Genomic DNA, 24746 nt, shown 5'->3' with positions numbered 1-24746 from the left:
GTCTGCTGTCATGTGGGGACATGGGCTGGCTTTAGTCACAGGTATTTGGGGGCAATCTTTTTAGTCCTTCTTATTTTTTTCCACAGATGATGCAACTTTTGTCCTGGCAATACTTTTTATTTGTTTCTGTTTGCTGCTTTGCCAAAGACCAATCTTAGCTTAGAATGGGGTTCTGAGGGGAGGGGTGTTTGAGAGCCGAGAAGCAAATAGCTCGAAATAAAATCATGGGTTACAAGTGGATGACCTATGTTTTGCTCAAGACAGCTTTCCAGAATGTTCTCTCTATGTTCTGTTTTCTCTGAAGATCTCCAGGCAGCCCTCTGCTCCAGACCACTTTTTTTTTTTTTAATTCTAAAAAACTCTCTGGATAGTTCATCTCTTGCAGACCAAAAACCCAGTCTTTCATTTACATATCCCTTTTGATTGTCCCATGAATCAGCATCCCATGACCCCAGCCCCTTGAAAGAGACAGCAAGCACAAGCACAGACAATAAGTTAGCTAGGTGGGACCCTGCCCCAAAATTAACATTCTTACCATGCCTGGCCCTTGACCTAAATTAGCTCTGTGCCAGGCTGACCTTGACCTCAGGAATCTTCCTGCTCTTGTATCTGCTGCCTTTGTATCTTTCTGACAAGCTGGCTCATAGTGCATCTGCCTCCGTTCCTTTACATCTGTGAAGCTCCTTATACAATTCATACTGCAACATTATATTTTGCATAGTTGAGAACATATATTTTCGAACTCATGTTTTCAGAGTTCTTCCCCACAGCCTTAAAGGCTGTCCTGAAGGTCACAGCATTCTACCATTTTGTTGAGACATCGACACACTCTCACCTCTGAGACTTGTGCTGTCTCTGATTATTATGGCGTCATTAACCTTGTCAGAGAGGACATTCCTCAAAGGAGGAACCCAAAGTAAAATATACAAACAAGCCTTTAGCCCACAGCAACAATTGACAGTAGTAGAGGGCCATGCCCTGCTGGCTCTATTCCAGGGCCAGGAACCATGTTATGCTGTCCCTTACACACAGTCAAGCAGGACCCGACACTGCTTTGTTGGCTAGCATTACTCATGCCCCAAGAGCCAAGCATAGCATGTATACACAGATTTCTTTTAAGAGCACACCCTCTTGGAGTCTTTTCCTTAGCTTTTCTTCCTTATGTAGAAACACATAATTCATTCTTTCATTCTATCATGGGGTATCCACCAGGGAAGACTGCTCAGACATGGATTTAGGCCAACAGAAAGTCTTTATTGGCCAGCCAGTGACTACACGGGATGTTCAGGACCCCAGCGTAGCCCCAAGTCTTTCCCAGGGGGGAGATTTTAAGCACAAAAACCATGTCCTGGGTTGACAAGAATAGTTAGTCAAAAACAGAATTACAGAAGCAAGGTTCATATATTTAAAGGCTTTCCCAGACTATGGACTTTGATGAATTAGGCCTTTGTTTTCATTTTGGCAGGTGCTGTCTACACGCTGACTTTTACAGCCTGAATTCTACTTTCCTTATGAAGTCAGTTATGGGAAGGTCTTGAGAGTCTGTTACAGTTTTGATAAACACATGATCATTGTATACACTTTGGGGGTACAATGTGATGTATCCTTTCCCTTATACATTCTGTACTGTTCCAGTCTAATTAGTCCCACCATCACCTCAAACATTTACCATTTCGTGGCAGTCCATACCTCTTTTATCTGATCCTCTGAGTGTTAGAGTGAGTAGATTGAACTTTATATATAGCTTGGGAGATTTTAAACAACCTAGAAGATCTCTCGTGTTTGCCTACTATTGTGCATAGATATATTTTCTAATATTATGTCAAAGTTTAATTTACATTGACAGATGCTCTCTAAAGGACACAAAACTGTTCTTGTGCATATATTTGTAAGTGAATTTATCATTCCTTGGAAGAAATGGATACAATCTATTTTAATTCTATTCTACTATTTTTCCAACTGACTTCTACAAGGTTTGTCTGACTTCTACAGATCAGCAGACAGGAGCTGCAGCTCTCTCCAACAGGTGTGGCCAGTTTGTCACTAAGAAAATGTCCTTTAGGCTTGCCTACAGCCTGATCTTGTGGAGGCATTGTCTCAATTTGAGGTCCCCTCCTCTCAGATAACTTTAGCTGGTGTCAAGTTGGCATAAAGCTAGCCAGCACGGAATTGTCACAATGAAAGCTGTGATTCAGTGAGCTACTGTCCCTGGAGTTCACTGATATTAGCAAGTCCCTATTATCAGAAACCCCTTAACAAATGCTAGGTTAGAGAACACTCCCAAGAGTACATTCTTTGAATCAGTGGTCAAAGTGACTAGTATCTGGTGGTGTTTCCCTGACATCCAAAAGACAAGGGCCACCAATCTGATCTGCTTGTGGAAGTCACTCCCTAACCCGCTTGCAAATCTCTGCAGCATCATAGCTCTCCACACAGCAACATTTCCTTTGAAACCTGCAAACTGGTGCAAGAGTAAACCTGGGAGCTGAGATTGCCCTGAATTCATCTTGTGGTGAAAAAATAAACAAAATGAAGTGCTTCCTCCATCTCCGGTCCACAAAGAGATAAGCAAGCATCTTTAAAAGTGAACAACAATGCAAAATGAAATCCCAGGAAAGAAACCACTGGAAACAATTTGTCCTCGGTCAAGAACTCTTCCCTGAATGTCTGGAGGACTATTCGGCATGCCGGCTGGTCCATCTCTCCAGCTGTGAAGATGTGATATTTAATGGAAGTAGATAATAGAAGAGAGGTGTCATTCAAAGTTTCAAAAGCCAAAAGATTTTTAATCTCACAGATGAGAACATAGGCAAACCTATGAAGGGATATATCTTTTAAATTGATTCTCACAACTATTGCCCCATAATGTCACTCTGTTGAGTTTGGTTGTTTCTCGTGGTGCTGGTTGTAGCTGTGTGTAGTGCAGTGGTATCTTTTGCAAATGTAAATGCCGAAAGACTTTTTCAGTACAATCTACAGCTACGAAAACCTCAGCAAAGGGACTGGAGGCTCAACGGTAGTGTACTTGCTTACCTAATATGTGCAAGGCCCTGGACTCCATTCTCTTCAATACAATCCAATAACAACAACAAACCAATAACAAGTGAACCATAAAAACTACACAGTATTGGGCTGCAGAGATAGACAACAAACTTAGATAATTGACTGTCATAGAAAAGGTAGTTATTAGCACCTTAGGTAAGTATTACTGTCATGAGACCCAGAGCACACAACGATAATAATTAAAAGCTGTTTCTGAATAAAATGTAATGTTTGTGATAATATTAACTGACAAGTAATATACAAATTTGGCACATAGCAGGGAACTCAACAAATGTTCATTTCTTTCCTTCTGTCTACCAAAAGAATTAGAACAAAAAAAGAAAACAAAAGAGAAAAGACATCAGCTTTTTTAAAAAAACAAAAACAAAAAACAAAACAAACAAAAAAAACCAACAGTGTTCTTTTTAAGAACAGTGAGGTCAGGCCAACCTCAAACTTACTGTAAGCTGAGGGTGACCTTGAGCTTCTGACCCTCCGATGTCCACTTGTAGAGTTCTGGGGTTACAGACCTGAGTCACCACGCCTCCCTTACACAGTACTAGGGATTGAAACAAGGGCTTCGTGTATGCTAGGCAAACACTCAACCAACTGTGCTCCGTCCAAGCCTGAAAACCTCCACATTTAAAACAAAACAAAAACCCAAACAAACAAACAAAAAACAAAAACAAGTATATGTCTGGATAGTAAGCAGAAACTTTACTACTAACCCGAGACAAGAGTTGTTTTCTTGTTTTCTTACCAAAATTGTTGCCCCACGATGAGGAAAAAAAAGATTAAATCTTAAAATAATATGAAAAAGTGAAATAGTTGACAATAGAGTCTGGAGAAGGAAGTGTCTGGGTTGGACTCAGGAAGAAGCTCACTCAAACAGAGCCCCCTGGGTCGGCTTGGGTAAAGGAGACTCGGGCGAACGGAGGAAGAACAGGCCCAGAGGCCGGCTGTCTTCCTGCAGACTTGACAGAACAGAAAAGAAATGTCTAGGTTCTGGGCCAACTCTGCTGAGTTCTTGAAGGAGACCTTCATGCCTGCAAAGGGAAAGGTGAAACCTGAAGATGTGGCTCAAAGTAACAAGGCTATGACCGCTGATACAGAATTATGTTCCTCTTAAAGGCAATGAGACAGGAACAAAAGAAGAAAGAAGACCCACATCCTCACAAAAAGACTAACGCCTGCTTTCTTCCTGCTTTGTTCTGAATATTTGTCCAAAGATCAAGAGAGTGAACCCCCAGACTTGTCCACTGGAAATGTAGCAAGGAAATTGGGTGAGATGTCTGAGCAGGCAGCCCAAGATAAACCAGCACTGAGCAGAAGGAGCTGAACTAAAGGAAGTATGAGGGGTGGGATACTGCACGCCTTGCAGAAGTGATGTAAGAAAGAAGGGCCCGGGTGGGGCAGCAGGCTCGAGGAAGAATGAATAGACGAAGAGGAGGGCGAAGAAGAGGAGGAGGAGAGGGAGGAGGAGGAGAGGGAGGAGGTGGAAGAAGAGGAAGAAGAGAAGAGGAGGAGGAAAAGAGGAGGAAGAGAAGAAGAAAATAAGGAAGAGGAAAACCAAATGAGTCAGAGCGTGTGGAGGCCCAGTCACTTGTTGGGAAAGGGAAACTTAAGGACAGCTCAACAGTGGCTTCTGTATAAACACCATACAGTTCTCATTTAGTTTATACAATTCTTTATAAAACACATTCTTTTAAATAATAGGTTGTATAGATGACACAACTATATGATCCCTATTCACTTTAAGGCTCCGGGAGCAGTATTGAAGAGGTTGTGGAAAGAATGAATGTAAAGACCCGAAGAATGGAGGAATACTGTGAGAGGCTGGCCTCTGAACACGATATGGCTGGCTGTGAGACGCACACATCCACAGCAGCTGTGTTTACCCATGCCAGATCCAGAGAGTTAAACATTCCATTGTGGAAGGGGAGGGGCTCTCAATACCCCAACCCCTAGCTGAGTTGCTAATGGCAACTGATAACTGTTAAAGGACAGAGTCACTTTTCTTTGAGGAAGGTAGCCATTGGCAGGTTTCCCACACCACTGTGCATGACCCAGCAGCCATGCACATATACAGCAGTACCAGTTGAACTTAGTGGGTTGTCTTATAAAACAACATGAAATTAAGAGGGATACAGGAGACTTGTTGAGGGGAGGGGTGGTGGTGGAAGGGTATGGGAGACGTGTTGGGGGCAGGAGGTGGTGGTGGTAAGGCTGGAGGGCGTGACTGGGAGATGGATACAACCAAGATACATTGCATACACTATGAGTTTGTTTTTATTATAGGTTGTAAGGATCTGAGGACTTAGCTCACTTGGGTGCTTGGAGTGCTAAGTTAATATTCACAAAGTCTTGAGTTCAGTCCTCAGTTCTGTGGTAAAGAGAAAAATCTTTAACCCAGTCGGTAGCTTTTTGCAGGGTTTGTTTAATTGTTCTCTTGTTTGTTTGCAACATAGTTTCTCTATGTTGATCAAGCTGGTCTTAACTCACACTGATCCCCCAGCTTCTGCCTTCTTACTGACGAATTAATAGAGTCCTCCACACTGGTCTGCAAGTTAAGTTGTTAAGGGGTTACTACTTAGATTTTTAGAGCTTTTGATGTTGAATATTCATAAATATTTAATGGTTTCTTTAAAGTCTTGTGTGTGGTAACACAGCCAACTTCATAGGAATTCATACCAGTATTTCCTTTTTAAGGGTGTTTGTAATACAACTGTGTACTTTAAAATATAAAAAAAAGACTAGAGGCCATCATGTATAATTTACATACTAGTCTATAAACTCAAGTGAAAATGGCACTGATATAATAAAGAAACAGAAAACAAAACTTGAGACTCCTACTTGGATGTCAGAACAGTCTTTCCTTCCTTCACAGTTGAGCCCTGGTCAATGCCACTGTTTGTCCTGTAACCTTCCATGGTTATTTTGAGGGTTCCAACCAGCTCACCAGCAACTCTGTCTCCTCCAGGAAAGACCCGCTTGGCTCAGTGTTTCCGAGGTTCCCAGAGGTGCTCTAGGAAGATGCAGCCCGAGCAATGTGCTGACACCCTTGTTGTTCAGCCTTTTAGCTTTGTAGCAGTTGCACATCTTGTCAAGCCTAGACTGTGGATGGCTACCCTTTGCCTTCTAAAGCCGAGGTCTTGTCAAAGCTTATGACATTAGGACAAATTGCCCTGTGAATGCAAATGTCATGCGTGGTTATTGGCCTGTTCCAGAGTTGGTTAAGCTCCATCTGTTGGTTTATACACAGCATTCAAGCTCTCAGGATGCAAAGCATCTGGCTATACTGGTGGTACCACACTGAAAACACAAAGTATCCTTGCACTCTGAGGTGCCAATTATATCTGAGTCCTTGTTAGTCTATGTTAGGGCCATATTCTCATAGTAAGTTTGCACCTCTCATCACAACCCCTACCCTTAACATGTCCACATCTAACTGTTCTCCATAAGTGTCAACAGACTCCACTCAACTCAGCTGGAAGAAAGATGTCACCGCCAGTTAAGTAACTCACCCACGAGTCAGTGACTTAAAGGCTGAGAGATAGAAGAACCAGCCAGTGTTCTCTATCCAAAGAATCCAAATGTGTGCTGGGATCCTGCTGATCTGCCCTGTGTGTTAGCGAGGGTCCAAGCAGGAGAAAGAGCGCAGCATGGGTACTTCAACGGCAAGAACTACACAGGGGATACAACATTCACAGACTGCTCTATACGTCTAAAGTACCACACATAATGGGAGCCACCATTAATCAAGCCACCAGCGAACTCCTCAAGCCTGGTCTATTCCACAGTTTACCCAGCCAATTTCTTTGTTCTATTCTAAGCCTTGGGGACAATTGCTTCTTCCTGAAGCTATTCTTCTTTAACCTCCCTGTCACTCTTGTTTCTTTATCTAGTCAATCATACTCTTGGGCTCTTCGAATTCCACCAAACTTACCCCTTAATAAAGATCAAATAAATTAAACCAGCATTAATAACGAGTGGAAAAACTTACAGCTTGTCAGCAACAACATATAAGTATGTCTTATATGTGTTGGATTTTTTTCATTAAAATATTTTTTAGATTACATTAAAACATTTTAAGCACTTTCCCCCCAGATACTTCACACCATATTTCTGTTCTTGTTTTTAATGAAGAGGAACCCAAAAATGGGAAATGAAGTCATACAGCATTTAAATCTATTGGGTAAGCAATTACTCCAGCACCCTTGGGACAGGCCTGACTCTTGCTCCTAAGTTTTGGTCAGGGATACGAGTGCTTTTTAAATAAAATGCAAATCGAAATCTTGGGGGGAAGTTATAAGAGCCAGCAAGCACTTTTTCCCCATCGCCCCCTGTTTCTGCTTTAACTTGTTTGCTTGCTCTACAAGAAAGATGTTAAGAAAGATCCAAACCTAGCTTGTGCCATCATTTTGTTTTTGCCTGCCTTTAATCCCAGGACTCTGGAGGCAGAGGCAGGCAGATCTCTGAGCTGGGGGCCAGCCTGGTCTACCTAGTGGATGGCCAGAGTTACACAGAGAGAAACTGGGAGGGAAGTGGCAGTGTCAGGTTTACTCCATGTTTCTTATGGACGCACTGGCTGGTTTTGAGTGTCAACTTGACCTAAGCTAGTGTCATCGGAGAGAAAGGTGCTTCTGTTGAGGAAATGCCTCCATGAAATTCAGCTATAAGGCATGGTCTCAGTTAGTGATTGATGGGAGAGGGACCCAGATCTTGTGGGTGGGGCCGTCCCTGAGATGGTGGTCCTGGGTTCTGTAAGAACGGAGGCGGGGCAGGCTGTGGGAAACAGGCCACTAAGCAACACCCCTCCAGGGCCTCTGCCTCCGCTTCTGCCTTTGGGTTCCAGCCCTGCTTGAGTTCCCGTCCTGACTCACTCCAGTGATGGTCTATGGTCTGAAAGTATAAGCTTAAGAAACCTTTCCTTTCCAGCTTGCTTCTTGGTCATGGTGCTATGCCGTGGCAATAGAAACCCTCAGACAGTGGCCTTTTGATAGTACAACTTGAAATGAAAATATTCGGATTCCTTCTCTGCCACGAGTAACCATAAGGAGGCCAGTTGTCTAGTGGCTGTTGTTCGCTGCTGAGTCAAAAACTGGAAAGCTAATGAATGTTGTGAATAGCTAAGCTGTCATGCGACCTTCGAAAAGCTTGTAATTCTCATCATTTTGAACATTTTAGAACATAAGCACACATTTCCACTATGGCTACTACCCAGATACGAATCTGTTGCTTTATTTGTATGTGCAGAATCCTACAAATATGTATAGGAAGGCCATGCATCATTTGTTCTATCCATGTAAATATTTCAATATCAAATCTGACAGTTGCTATTAAACAAAACTAAGGCACTCACAGGAAGCTCCAGAGAAACCCATGCAGCTAATGAAGGCTGAACTCCATGCATGTAAAGACACTGCCATCTGCATTTGTTCCCTGCCTTGCTGCTGTGACGAAACATCTAACAAAAGTAGCTCAAGAAAGAAAGGTTTGTTTGGCTTACGGTTGGATGGAGCGGTTCATCAGGATGAGCGAGTCACCTCGGTGGGGGCTTGAGACAGCAGGTCACACTGCATCCCAGGTGAGGAAGGAGAGAGGCAGAGAGACGGATGCTCCAGGCTCAGATTGATTTGTGTTTTCTGTCAGCCCAAGACCCTAACCGGTGGAATGGAGCCAGCTGCTGTCTTCCCACCTCCATTAACTAAACACAAGGTGACCCCTGTAGGCTGGCTCTCAGGCACCTGGGAAGCTTGTCTCCTAGTGATTCTAGGCCTTGTCAAGTTGACAGCACTATTCATCGCGCCATCTCTGCAAATGCATTCACAGCCAAGCAATTTCTCTTCTATATCACTTGAGGTGTTTCACCAGGAACAAACTGCCTAAGCCTCAGACACTATAAATATGAGAACTTTCTAGAAGTATAAGCGCCTTTATCAGTTGAGCAAAATTCAAACAGAACACTTTAGCCTCACTTCAAGTATTATACAATACATATTCATCAAAATATGTACATGTTTAAGAAAGTCTGAAGAAGATATATATATGCTTCTACTTTTGTTTTCAAGTCTCAGTTGTGTACATTTCTTGAAAATTATGTACACTGTCAAGAATGCGAGGGGGCATCTAATGAACTTACAACACTGACTTATATAACAGCAGTTCATTCAGGATTTGAAATTTTATCAACTTTGTAAAGGGGGGCGGGTAGGATAGCTCAGTGGGTAAAGGCACTTTCTACCAAGCCAGGTAACCTAAACTTGATGTTGGATTCACAAGGTGGGAGAGAGGACCAGTTCCAAAAAGTTGCCCTCTGACTTTCACATACGTACACACACACACACACACACACGCACACACAAATCAGGAATTAAAAAATACTCTGTGAAATAGGTTCTACTTTTAGGTTGTTTGTTAGTGTTTCAAAGCTCATTCCCACAACAAAGAAACCTAGCATTCCTTTTTTCTGTTCCCCCCTCCTCCTTTCTCCCTCATTACCTCTCCTGGTTGGCACTGTACTTTGCACTGTGATCCTTCTGCCTCAGCACAAGTACTGTGGTTGGAGAGGTTATAGGCCACCAAGTCCAGCTTCTCCTAAAATACTTAATAGAATTTTCATGAACGGGTAACTGTTGACAGCTTGTGTGTGTGTGTGTGTGTGTGTGTGTGTGTGTGTGTGTGTGTGTGTGTTCACAGAATTAGCCACGATGCGGTTTCTGATGCGTTTGAACCAGCCAGCTTCCTGAATCATAGCGATATTCTAAGTAGAAAGGAGGCAGAAGAAGGCTAAACTGTGCCACAAACATCTCAGGTACTGAGGCTTCTAAAACAAAAGGCATCTAATCTGAAGCAAGTCTTCCTTTGTCTGTTAAGAGAAGTCTATTTTGTATTCCACTTACTGCTTCTTTGAGGGAAAAAAAACCCTAGAGCATCTTTGAGGCCACAAAGGCTTTCCCTGCTGCTACAATAAACTCAGGCCCAGCCTCCCCTACCTCTGGGACACTTCGGGCGAGCGGTTATGCAGTGTTGTTTTACATGCTGTAAGATTTTCTCTGATTGCTAGCTGTTTTATATTCTTGCCGCTGATGTAACTTACATATTATAGACTCAACATAGCTCATGAATGGAATTATTGTTAGATCATTACACGGAGTCATAGTAATATGAATTTGTTTGAATTATTTATTAGTGTAACAAACCCATTTATCTGAATTTTAATATTTACTTCATAAGTGATATGTATGTATATTTAAAAGTTTTTAAGTACATTTAGTGTGTGTGTGTGTGTTCCTGAATTATGCATGTGCACCATGTGAGTGCAGGAGTCTGAGGTTTCAGAAGAGAGCCTATACCGGCCTATGCTGTATACCGTTGTATGGAGTCCACCTTCCATAAGTTTCAGTTTTACTTCAATGAATTTAAACAATGTTGAATTGAAAATATTCAGAAAGAAAATATATCTGTATTAAACACATATAGACTGCCTTCATTCTCATCATTGCTCCATAAATAAGTGTGGTACAGTAACGTTCACACTACACGCGGTGTTGTAGGCAATAAAGGATTTAAAGTATATGGGAAGATGTGAGGTTGCCTGCAAATACTATACCATTTGATGCATGGGACTTGAGCCTTTGGAGAGTTAATATTCACAGAACCCTGAGGGACAATTGCATATGTAACAATATAGAAATTATATTGTAATATACCTGCATTATTTGGCTGTAAATATTTAGCCCATTCTGTACTAGAAATTGTGCCATTTTGGTTGACTTTATATAACTTGCTTATGTGAACCTTTTTGTTTTTGAGACAAGACTTCATGCTGCCCAGACGGGCCTGTAACTCATTATGTAGCCAAGGTTGCCCTGAAACGCTGGTCCTTCTGCTCCTTCCTCCTAGGGGCTAGATTCAGGTATGCAACACCACACTGAGGTTTGATTATGTTGTTCTCTTCTTAAGACAGGATCTTGCTCCGTAGCCCAGGCTGGACTCGAACTAGTGATCCTCTAACTCAGCATCCTGTTGTTCTTACAGACATCAAGCTATTTATGTTTGTGCTCTTTGGATTCAGTCATTGCGGCTGTGAATAAAGTATTAGCAAAATGGAGGTGAAATGGCTTCACAATTTGAGAGCAGGACTTTGAGGTCCTGGATAATCAGTTCCTATCTCACTCCTTGCCATTTTGTCTTGTTCTCTCTCTCTCTCTCTCTCTCTCTCTCTCTCTCTCTCTCTCTCTCTCTCTCTTTCCCCTCCCCCCACACACACTCAAACACATACTCAGACACACTCACATACACACCACTACCACACACACACACACACACCACTATCATCACATACATATATAACACATGCATACACCAAACACACACACACATACACACACACTTACTCACTCACACACTCACACCCACACCACTACCACACACACATATACACACACACACTCACTCACACACTCACACACTCACACACACATACACACACACTCAGACACACTCACATACACACCACTACACACACACACACACACACACACACACACACACACACACACACACACACACACACACACACACACACACACCACTATCATCACATACATACATACCACATGCATCACACACACACACACACACACACACACACACACACACACACACACACCCCACCTCCATCACCACCATTCTTGCCACCACCACATACACATACAGATGCTTAGGTTGCTGTCCTCTTAACTGTTCTCACGTGTGTGAGGCACAATGCCCTTTAGACCTTCATGGGGTGATTCCTTTGCTTGGAATGTTTTGTTCAGAAAACCTCCTGACTCATGTCCTCCGCATTGCCGAATCTTTGCCCAAAGGTCATCTTCTGGTGGAGGCCTCCTCTGCCTGCCTGACTAGGAGGAGCCCTCTTGTCCTCCCAGGCACGCCAGTTCTGCTCTGCCTTTTCTGCACAATTCTCGTCTTCAAGTATTCTCAGAACATTTCAGTCTCTCTGTCTGTCTATATATGTATGTATGTATGTATGTATGTATGTATGTATGTATTGATGTATCTATCAATGTTTCGATGTATGTATGTATGTATGTATCTGTCTGTGTATGTATGTATCTTTCTCTTTATCTAGTGTGTGTGTGTGTGTGTGTGTGTTTGTGTGTGTGCGCGCGCTCATGTGTGTCCCATGATGCACATATGGAGGTCAATTCCTACTGTCAGGCCTCAGCAAGCACCTTTACCTGATGAACCATCCTGCAGGCCCCTCATATACTATTTATTAGATTTGTGTTAACTTTGTGGGTTTGTACGTTTTGCCAAAGAACTTTAAGTTGCCTTAGGAATTATTGCTAGTTTTGAGGACTATAAGGAACCCAACCTCCTGGGAGTATGTATTTTTTCATTCCCAGTATCTTCCATTCTTTGGGAGGAGGGAAGAGCAACTGTTATATCTGCTTCTCCCTATTCCTCTACACCCAGCTAAAGACCAGCGCACTCTTTTCTACTTCATAGGAAAAAAAAAGACAATAAAAACAAAAGAAAAGAAATAGAAGTCCCTGAGTAATCCTCAAAACAATAATGCTGGACCTTGCTAATCCCACTGGGCAAGAATAAGACCACTACAACAATTTTGAATGAAATTTGAAGCAAGCTTGAATAGAATACTGCCCAGGAGCATGGACTCTGGCTAGGACCTTTCCGGAGATTCCCAGAAAATGGCCACAAGCTACACTGACCAGATGCTCATAAAGACAAAGCCGTACTTCCAGCTTTCATCCAATCGATGTCAAGATGTATCCTGATGTATTTCCTGCCTACATATGTCCCATCTACCTGTGATCTAACGCATCAGGTGCAAATGGATCCACCAAACTTGTTTAGGGAAGCAAAGGAATGTGGCTTGTTATCCTATGTGAACAACAGTCCAGGATCTTGGGAAATATCTGTCCTCAGGCAAAAGGCTTACAGGTCAGAGGCATTTCTGTTGTATGGATCTCTTAGGCGTGTTAATTAAAATAAAAAAACATACCATTGGTTCTGACAGACTTTATGGTGAAATGTTATGTGATTACCTGAAAAGTATTATCAGGGAAGAGACATAGTATTCAGTAACAGGCACTAAAACTTACAGAAAAGATAAAATGTCTCAACCTTACACCTGAACAAATTCTAGCAATTAAAATAGAAACCCCAAAACGTGTCTGCTGTAGAAACATATGCCATTAATACCAACCAATACTTGGGAAGCTGAGACAAGCAGATCTCTGTGAGTTTAAGGAATACACAGTGAGGTCTTGTCTCCAACAAAATGAATGAACCAACCAACCAGACAACCAACAGAAAGCCAAAATGTTTACAGTAAGATACGAATATTGACCTATATTAAAAGGAAATAACATGTGTAACAAAAAGACAGAAGAGAATATATTTCATAGCTTTATCCAATGCAATATTTAAATTTTTATATTAAAAAGACAAAGTTTAATAATATATGGCAAATTTGTAAAAATAGCTAAAGATCTATTTTCCTTCACATGTAAAGACCCTTTATACACCAAGTAACACAAATGTTTAGTAGAAAAAATTATAACTGTGGGCTTTTCCACCAATGACCCAGTTTCTGAATAAATACTTGGAAGCTTATGTATTTATGAATAAATGCTTATGCCATAAGCTTTGGCTCATTCCCTGACTAGCTTGTAACTTTTTTAACCAGTATAAACTATTCTGTCTACCACAAGACTAGCGACCTCTCCTCAGTTTCATGAGTCCGACTTCCTCAGTGTCTGGGGTAAATCTCCCATCTCTTGACTATCTCCCGGGACTCCAATCTCTCTCACAGAATTCCCACCTTCTCCTTCCTGCCTTTTGCTAATAGGCCATCGGCTTTTTTATTGAAAGGCAATGCTTACACACAGTGCATAGGAGATTATCCCTACAAAATTAGTCTGAGGAAACAAATCCATCCAAGGAAAGAAGTCCTACCCAGTGTGTTGGCACAGATGTTTAATTCTAGCGCTGAGGAGTCAGAGGCAAGATGAGTACCAGGAGTGTGAGACCAGGTCTTCTCAGCAGATCCTGTCTCAACCAAAACGACTCCCAAAGAAACAAGACCGTTTCTAGCTTGATGAATGCCCATGTTGACGGAAATCGGTGAGCACAGCTGTCTTTATAGACTTCTGGCCTAGGTATAAATGGATCCGTGTTCTGATCTTGTGACCAGAAGAAACAAAATATAAAACTGGAATGTTCTGTGACACAGCAGGGCTGCTTCTAGCAGATACACTGTTGACAGTCTTCTGGATAAGAAGATGTAGGTCTTGAAGGATGTTCCCTGTGGGGACTTGCCTCAAAAGCAGAAACCTGACACTGCCTAAACGCCCATTATGGTAGATGAAGTAAAACTACATTTGGGACTCTAGCAGTTATGCAACTGTGGACTGGTATGAAGAGACAGATGTACTAATTCTGGAAGACAACCCTGTTGTTTCTTTGAGTAGTAGAAAGAGGATTGTAGTTGGGAGAAAAGAAAGGGCAGGGGACTGGAAAGATGGCTCAGCTGTTAAGACTATTGGGTGCTTTTCCACATAGCAGCTCAGAACCATTAGTAACCATAGTCCTAGGGGATCATGTGCCCTCTTCCAACTTCGAGAGGTCCTAGGGACACACATGGTATAGACGTATATGCACATACTGGTAAGCAAAACACTTACACATATAAAATAAAAATTAAAAAATTTAAAATTAAGAAAAAAGAAAGAATAAGTCTATCAGTGTAGAGACATAAGACCCAGCCAAACAGGTGTTCTTGTTACTTTGTTTCTTTCTGAGACAGTCTCTAGTCCAGGTTGGCCTTGAACTCATTCTGTGGCTGAGGATGAACTCAAACTCCTGCTCCACCTGCATCCACTGCCTGAGTGCTGGGATTGCAAGCGTGTGCTGCTCAGTTTAATTTGCTGTGTCGAGGATGCTAAGCAAGCATCCTATCCCTCAGCTCCGTTTCTAGCCATCTCTTTAATTTGTAAGCTGCTCTGTTAGGTTGGGGAAGTTCTTTGGAGTGTTTCCTAAGTGGTCCCCTCCCCTCTCCCAGCTCCCCTGCTGCCAATGGCCCTCTTTCTTTTAACAGTCCTTCCACCCTGGGTGGCCTTAACCAGGGCATCCCAGGCCTCAGAGGAGGGAGCCACAATGGAACAGAATACAAAAGAGAACATTCTCAACCTTTTAGTTTCAAAATAGACTTCTGAAGCTTCTGGCGGAGACAATACCTTAAACAATAGCTTTTAAAGGAATGGCTGTTGACCTGACAGCGAGTTTTCCTATGTGGGGCAAGATAAAAGTCTTTGATGGGAAAGAAAGAAGGAGCAGAGAGAGGGGAGCTGTTGGGAGCTACATGGTCTCAGCTTCAGCCTAAGCCTCAGTTCCCTATGTGAGGCTTCTCCACAAAGCTCCATTTGTCAGCACACACAGTGGTGTACAGGTGGGACAAGAAACCTGGACCAGAGTTTGAGGTGGTGACTCATGCGTTTAATCCCAGCACTCAAGAGGCAGAGCAGGTGGGTCCCTGAGTTCAACGCTAGCCTGGTTTACATCCTGAGTTCCAGGATAACCAGGGCTACACAAAGAGAAACCCTGTCTCAACCAACAAAAAAACCCCAACAACAACAAAAATTTGACAAGGTAAACATAGCTGGTTTTGTTTTGTTTTGTTTTTCTCTGCTGACAATACTGGGGGTGGAAAGAAAGAGAAGGGAAAACTCTGGACTGGGCAGGTGGGCATCACTGGCTGGAGCCCAGGGCACAACCTTCAGTGTCAAGTAAAAAGCAGCAGCTGGGCCAGGGTTAGGCAACACCTCCATCAACAGTTACAATGTAAGCCCCATGGTCTACATTATGTTTCTCATGGCTAGGACAAAGTATCTGACAAAATCATTGATGGAAGGAAGGGTTCATTTCTGCTCGGGGTTTGAAGATATAGTCCATCACCATGGAGACATGAGGCAGCTCGTCCCATTATTCAACTGGGAAGCAGAGAGAGAGGAAAGCTGGTGTTTGGCTTCACTGTCTTCTTCTGGTCCAGTCTTGGACCCAATTTCATGGAAGGAAGCCACTCACATCCAAAATAGGTCATCCCATCCCAGCGAATTCAAACTGTAACCTCCCAAGGGTGGCCCAAGGTTTGCCTCTTGGGTAATTCTAGATCCCGTCAGGTTGACTCTCAAGAGCAGCCATCGCCAGGTCTGTGGTGGATACCAGTGTGGAGGTGAGAAGCAGCAGTTGTGCAGGGTTAGATGTGACAGTGGAGTTGGTGCCAATGTGTGCAGATCTCTGCCACGCACCAGAGCCAGCCTCCCTGAGTCTGTGACAATTGCAATAGCAGCAACCACCCAAGGGGGTTCCCAGCTAACTGAGAACTCTGAAGTGCCTCCCTTGCTTTGACAAATGCTGCATTTCTGCTGCTAACACCCCAATAGAGATTAAGACTAAAGTTATATTTGAAGCTAGAAAGATAGCTCCAACCTCCACTTACAGGTACGTACCCACACACAGACACATACTTAAAGATAAAATGAATCCTTAGCAGGTTACATTTTTGCAGTTCTGAGTATGCCTAATGGATGGAACTAGAAAAAATTATTCTGGGTGAGGTGGCCCAGACCCTGAATGATAAATACGGTATGTGCTCGCTTGTAAGTGGAGATTCACCGTTAGATAAATGATAACCAAACTACGATTCATAGACTCAGGGAGGTTAGGTAAAGAGGAAGGGACAGATGCAGGTATGTCCCTTGGAGGGGAAAATAGTATGGATTTTACTGGCAGACTTGGGTCTGAGGAGGGTGGAAGCCAGGGTGTGTTGCAGAGAGATTGTGAAGAGGGAGAAATGTCTGGAATTGGGGAAGCATTTGTGGAGAGATATGAAAACCTAGTACAGTGTAACTTCCTGGAATCTATGAAAGCAGTTCTAATAAGGACTCCTGATAACGGGGGATCCAGAATCTCAACTGATTACTATCTCTTGTAGTCAGGAGAGGCTTCAAGTGGCATGACTTGGTTGCATCTAATCTAGTTGTTGGCCAAGGGGTCCCATGAAAAAACCCCCAAACAACCTAGGCTGTTGCTAAGACACAAGGTTGCTTTCTGCAAACTGACAGTGGGACTTCATAAGAGCAACGGCCACGTAACCCACTGAACATGGAGAAGTCAAACTGGTGCCTACACGGAGCCTTCACCCCTACACTCTAGTGTCTTTGGTGCTTGAAGGTGCTTCGCGAAAAGAGAAATATGGACACCAAGACAGCCACGAAACCTTTGCCCTACAGGCTGTTCTGCCTGCATAATATACTAGGGCAGTGGTGGCTCAGAACTTGTGCCAACCAAGGTGTGATTGACCTAAGGCCCACTTCACAAGATGGAACCCATTCCTGACACTGCTTGGGTAACCAAGAATCAGAGACTAGATAGCACAGAGACCTAGTCTCTAGTAACACCAAACACTACTGATATAAAAAAATTGATAAGTGTTAATAAGTGATTCCTAATGATATTCTATTATATTCATAGATCAGTGCCTTATCCCGTCATCATCAGAGGAGCTTCCTCTGACACCACATGGGAACATATGCAGAGCCCCACAGCCAGAGATTATGTGGAGAGAGACTTTAAATTGGAGGTTTCCATCAAATCCCTCCCCTAAGACTTAGGGAATCCCGTGGAAGAGGAGCTAGAAAGATTGTAAGAGCCAGAGAGGGAGAAGGACACCAGGAGAACAAGGTCCTCTGAATCAACTAAACAATGAGCTCACACAGACTGAAGCAGCAGGCACAGGGCCTAGAGTAAGAGAGGAGTAAGAGAGGGCAAGCAGCCCCTTTTATAGTGTCAGGCACAGCTGGCTGTTGCCAGGCAACTGTGGGGCGGAGCTTACCTGGCTGTTCCCAGGTAGCTGTGGGGATGGAGCTTAGGCAGAATACCAACAGTCAGCGTATTATTTTTATGGGACTCCTGGCTGTGAGAACAAGTGGGTCCCTGACTCCTGGTGGGTTGCCATATCCAACATCAATATGATAGCTTTGCTCCACTTTATTATATTTTGTCATGCAATAGAGAAATACAGAAATTTGACAGGAGACATTTCTGGGAGTATGGGGCTGCAGGAACCTTTCGCTCTGGCAGTTTACCCTTTGCAGCGTGATTAAGTTTATAATAATCGTGAATGACCTTGCCTTTGGAAAGCTCAGAGGACATGAAGTGAGTCCCACACGACTTGTGATACAAGCCTGAGACGGCCCTATCAGTACAGCACAAGCCTCACAAGTGTGAGGTCCTGGATTTGATACCCAGAACACATGAATCATTGCCGTCATGGTGGTTGGTACTTGCTTGTCATTCCAGCTCTGGGGAAGCAGAAACAAGTGGCTTTTTTGACTTGATAGTCAGCTAGTCTATCCTAACTGATGAGTTCTAGGTCGACAGGAGATTGTCTCCAAGAATGTGGGTGATGTTACTGAGGGTAACACCTGAGGGTGTCTTCTGACCTTCAAAGGCATGTACCCACATGTATGCACACGTGAACATGCACACACACATGTACACACACACATGTACACACACATGCACACACATGTACACACACACGAGCGCGCACACACACACACGCACATGCACGCACATTTCTTTAAAACAAAAACAACTTGAAATACAATGAGACTTGCATCCACCGAAGCAGAGCACATGTCCCTTAGAGGTAAGCACAAGAGGGCGTAGCCCAGCCTTTGAAACCCATGACAGTTTGTAGTACCTTGTCATTGAGAGAACCCCACCCATCCCTCAGCGCACTGTTGCGGATGATCTCTGAACCAAGTTCCATTTTTAATCTAAATCCAGGAAAAGAAATAGTCGTGTGGCATTCATGAGTCTCAATCCCTTCCTCCTTTATGCTAAGCCATGCGAAAACCTTCAAATAAACCTTTTCCGAAAACCTGGATGGAACTAGCTTTAAAAAGGAGCGACCGAAGGAAATGATTAATGTTCTTTAAACATTTGGGTCTGCGTGGCAGAACATGGAGGGGGTGTGTCCTCAGCCACTGCTCCTACAGGGTTTCCTCTTTCCAGTGGTGACCGCAGACAACACAGTTAAAATGGTGACCAGAAGGACAGTGCTTTCATCTGGATCTCTCTTGACCGTCTTATTGTTTTCCTTATTTTCAAAGGGGGTTTGCGATGGCTGCTGCTGCTGTTGGTCAACTGGAATTAACTAAAACCCAAGCGGCTGGGCGCACTGTGAGGGAGTTTTCTTAATTAAATTACTTGAAGCGGGAAGATTTACCTTTAATCCAGATTGCTCAAGGTGGGAAGACGCACCTCTCTACCAAGTCCATCCCTTCGCTGGCATTAGAGCCCACTTTCGGGGGGAGGGGACCTGGCATATACTGAAGACCAGCGGAGACATCCAGCCTCATGGACTAAACAACTGCTGTATTTTTGGACTTCCCATCGATAGACAGTCACTGAATATGCACATTTGTTCTATCAGCTCTGTTCCTGTAGAGAACCCTGACTACTACAAGGGTGGATGGAGATAAAAATCGTCATTTGAGCAAGGTTCACATGGATTCTAAGATGGCGGACTAATGGGAGCACAAGGCATAGGCTGAGTCTGGGGGGCTGGAGGACTGCAGGGAGTTGCTGTGGGCGGAGCTCCAAGAGCTCCCTGATGCCCAGGCTACTTAAAATCCAGGGGAAAGCTGGGGAGGGGGCGGAGGTATGCAAATATTTTATTTAAATCACCACTAGCTGCTGTGACTGAGTGTGGAACCTTGCTAGGAAGCAGAGCACAAAGGATTGTGCTCTCCACGTGGGGCTTCTAAACTGCCCTGGGTGTCTTGTTCGCTCTTTAAAAAGGCAGGCTTATTGTTAAGTGTAATTTAATCTCGCCAAATAAAAATGTCAGGTTAGTGGCAGGTGGGTGATTAGCCCATAGTTTATTCCAGTGTTCCTGAAATGACTGCTTTCTTCTGATAATTACAGAAAGTACATGCAGGAAACAGGCAAGGTAGCAGGTAAGGCCGCGTGGATTAGGAGGACAAAGGGAACAGTGGGGGATGGACGGGCCATAGGGGAGTCTGGATTTTGCAATGAAGCAGGTGTGGGTGATGAACCCAAGCAGAGTTGCTGCCTGGACACTTAGTTGCTTACGTCCACTCTTTACCCACCTTAACTGTATTCTGCAAGCAGTGGCCTTCTGTGGAGGCCTCTATGCGCTGCCATGCTGTTTCAGGCAGCAGGATGGGCTCCTAGCACGTAAGAAACACTCGAGGTTTGCAAGAGCCTAGGAAGCAGGAGTGGGAGGATCCCTCACAAAGAATACAAGGCTGAACCAACCCTTGGAAGGGTTGGAACAGGAAGAGACCTTTTGCTTTATCCTTTTGGAATGCTACAGGCAGGATAACTGTTGGCATTTCGTCTAGGCTCCGCCCCACAGTTACCTGGCAACAGCCAGGTGTACCTGACTCACTATAAAAGGGGCTGCTTGCCCCCTCCTCACTCTTCTGGTCCTTGCTCCCTTTCCCTCTTCCCCCTGTCCCTTCTCCCCTCCTCCCTCTCTGCCCCTCCCCACCTGCCCTCCCTCCTCCTTTATCTCCCCCTCCCCTACTTCCTCCTCTTCCTTCTCAACTCCCCTCCCCATGCCCTAAATAGACTCTATTCTATACTATACCATCTTCTTGTGGCTAGTACCTCAGAGGGAAGGGATGTCTTGGGCCTTCAGAGGCACCCCCTCCCACCACCACCACCACCATCACCACCACCACCACCATACCACACCTCCACCAAACATATCCCTGGCTTTCCTCTTTTATAAAACACAACAATAACCAACTTTCATCTCTGCAAATGCTTGAAAATATAAACAGACTTAGTTTTTCTCCAGGTCCGTGATTTGCAGGTGGTAACCTTCTGGTTCCACATGGCCTTTCTCCTCTGAGTGCGTTTCTTTGTGTGTCTAAATCTCCTGTACATGTTGGGCTAGACAACAGATGGAACTAGGTCCCGACATTCACTCCCTTCCTGACCTACTCTCCTCTGTAAAGGACCCCTGTCTCCAAACCCAGTCACATTCTGAAATACTAAGAGGTTGGGTCTTCAACCTACAAATTTTGGGGTTATGTAACCCTGCAGCACAGTGATTCCACGTGTTTTTAATATCCACAAACACACACAACAAGAAATAAACTGGTCTTTCAGGGGACACGTATAGGGAAGTAGATAGAAATGAAATACAAAATACATTGTAAAGAAGGGGAAATGCTTAACTAGTAAGCTGAAGAAAGGCATTTCCCAAAAGAGTTAAACGATTGTCAAATCATTTCAAGCCAATGGTAAGCTGGATTAATTGTCAAATACTTCAGCGAGACTAGTGGGGGAGTTAACAGCAGTTATTATCTTAAAAAGAACACATTTCTTTGAAATGCCATTTTGCTTCAGAAGTGCAGAAAAGGTTTCCTAGGAGAGACCCTTTTGTGTGGCGGTGCAAATTGAGCTGAGAGTGCTATGCGTCATTGTCATTTCTGGGTGACATCTGCGGGTGAAGTCAGAGAGAGCCAGAGGCTACCTGCAGTGGAAGCAAATGTTCTTCAACTGGAGGAATTGAGGCAGCTTCTAAAGATGGAACCCATGAAGCTCAGTAAAACAGAAGTAATGAGAGAGTCACAGGGTTTAGAGTCTTGTAGGTTCCCTGCTGTTCGTGGCTCACAGATCCAAATATAGCCGCCTCTTAAGTTTTTAAAACATTCGATTTGTGTGAAAACCCTTCTCTAGAGATAGCCAGAGCCTCAGTGAAATTGACTGGCAACGGTACATCAGCCAGTACCCAGACCTCTTTCAAAGGGAGCCATTTGCAGCTAGGGATCCCTAGCTAGACTGATTTCCTGAATGTAAACAGAAGACCTTCCGGGGGAAGAATAGTCGTGATGAAAATAACAAAACTGAAGCCGGAGAGAAGAAGAGGGAAAAGGAAACGCAAGCAATGAAAGAGTCTGCTCTAATTCTTCCTTCTCTTACATTGCTGTTTATTTCCCAGCACTAATTCCCTTTGGAGACCAAGCTTCCACCCACTTCTTCATGCTCTGGTAAAGCAGTTTCTCCAGAGTCTGAAACAATCGAGCATGTGCGATGCCTCTGCAGTGCTCTTTGTGTTCTCATCTCTGCGAATCCATTAAGCATCTGTCTGTGGTGCATTTATGAATGCACCCTGGGTTTCATAAAGCCCTGAGTGCATCTAGGCCAGGCAGCAACCAGCTCTGTGCTTCTGTGTCACCGGGACAGACCTTCATAATAATTATGCAACAGGGTGTCACGTTATTCCCCAGGGAAGCATGCGTGTGTGTGAAGTTGTTCTTGATGGGGTTGCTTAGGGCATTCCAGTAAAAGATGTACAGTTCTTTCAGCTCCATCCTTCCTCAGACTACACTGACACCCATCTCAGAACCTCCATCTTGATTACAATCCTCTGGAGGGAGCTGAGCCCTCAAGGACAGTAACTCTGCTAATGCCGTTGTTAGCGTTTTTTGTTTTAAGGGTATTCTCTAAAGGACCACCGCCCTGTTGGCCTGTCAACTGTTTGTTCAGTCAGAGCATGAGATGATATGCCACAGTGTTTGTCAACCCCATGACATCCAGAATTACCTGGGAATGAGGATGTGGGAATGTCTATGGAGATGTATTATCTAATGTAGGCAGACCCACCTTGATTGTGGGCAAGGCCATTCCCTGGCTGGTTTCAGAACTGAATAGATCCATGGTTCTCAATCCCTCAGTTGGGGGTCTTTCTTCCTAGAAGACCCTAGAGCAATGGCTTTCAACCTTCCTAATGCTGTGACCCTATAATACAGTTCCTCATGTCGTGGTGACCCGCGACCATAAAATTATTTTCATTGCTACTTCATGACTGTAATTATGCTACTGTTATGAATTGTAAGGTAAATATCTGTGTTTGCTGATGGTCTTTGGTAAGCCCTGTGAAAGGGTATTCTATTCCTACAGGGGTCTTGAGTCACAGATTGAGAACCACCAGCATAGTTAAAGGGAGGGAATTGTGTCACGATACATATTTATGTGTCTTTACTTCCTGATTGTGGCTGTAGTGCTTCAGGTTCCTACTGCCTTGACCTCCCTGCTATGTGTACTGTACCTTGTGGGGTAAAATAGATCCGGTTCTCCCTTAAGCTGCTTTGGATAGAGTATTTTATTATACCAGCAAGAAAAAAAATTAGACAATTCACATAGTGATGTAATTTACAAAATGATGTAACAGTCCAGAGGACCGGGTTCCAGTCCCAGCACCCACGTGGCAGCTCACAGTCACCTATGACTCTAATACTAACGGATCTGACACCCTCTTCTGGTCTCTGAGGGTGACAGACATGTACGTTGCACACAGATACACACGCAGGCAAAACACCCATGCATATCATCTTCCTTTACATATTTTATACAACAGCTACTTTAATTAAATCTGTACACTAGGACAGTAGGCACTGGAGATATGACGACGAGTAGGTGAAGAGCAGTGCTAACTCACTTCAGTCCATGCTGAGAATGGTGCAGACCAAGACTGTTTGAATACACCGAGATATGGGCTCCCACTTACAGAGACTGAAGTCTTAAGAAAAACATTTGGGGGCATAGAGTTTCCCTGTGTGTGTTTGCCCTGGTAGCAGAGATGAGAAAGAGTAGAGAATAACAAAATGGAGAGAAAATAAGTAGCGAAGGACAGCAGTGAGCTCCTGAGGGTCTGAGGAGGTCAATTGTAACCCTTAGGGTCCAGAGAAGTAAGGGTCCATGGTGCCCTGGCACTCGACAGTTGCCTCTAGGACTTTACCTTCTTCAGTAGCATCTCTGTTGCTTCTGCAAGCAAGGAGTTCAACTTCCTGTGTATTGGGGGACAGCCATAGGACAGCATGGTCAGTTGAGGACTTGCAGTGGGAGTGGCTAAAGCACCTGGGACTTTCCCCAGGTGACTACAAAGCCATGTCCCAGAGCTGGTAGAAACAAAGCTTAGCCTAAAGCTCTAGGAAAGGAACAGGCTGAGGAGAGAGGCATTTATTCATGAGAAAACAAGAAAGGGCGAATTGGGAGGAGGAAAGAGAGCAGAGAAAGAGAAGTACCTAAGAGGGATTGAGGCAGGAGAAAGACATTTTACATTTGGGTAGAAAACTTGGTAGATACAGGAGGAGGGGGAGAGTATTCTTTTATGGGAAAATATTATGCACAGAAAGCTCCAACATGCCATTCTTGGACAGATGGTACAAATCCTATGGATAATTGGATGTCTGATGCATGAGCCATTAGGTCCCTGGTTTTGTCGTATTTATAAAAATCATTCTAAGCCATCTATTTAAGGCATTGGGTACATCTGGCCATGCATAAAGTATCTCCAGGCTCAGGGGTGAGGCAAGGTCTGGATACAGTAGATTTACATAAGCCCGCCCTAGAGGTTATTCAAGGACACATGTAGAGCTGATGCACTGGCTAGTTTTATGTCAACTTGACCCAAGCTAGAGTTACCAGAGAGGAGAGAGCCTTGATTGAGGAAATGCCTCCCCCAAAAAATGGACGGTGGGCAAACCTGTAGGACATTTTTTAAATTAGAAGTTGATAGGGGATGGTCCAGCTCATTGTAGGTGGTGCCACCCAAAAGCTGGTGG

The sequence above is a fragment of the Rattus rattus genome, chromosome 12, assembly GCF_011064425.1.
Source record: "Rattus rattus isolate New Zealand chromosome 12, Rrattus_CSIRO_v1, whole genome shotgun sequence".
Taxonomy (NCBI): domain Eukaryota; kingdom Metazoa; phylum Chordata; class Mammalia; order Rodentia; family Muridae; genus Rattus; species Rattus rattus.
This window is presented reverse-complemented; position numbering follows the sequence as displayed.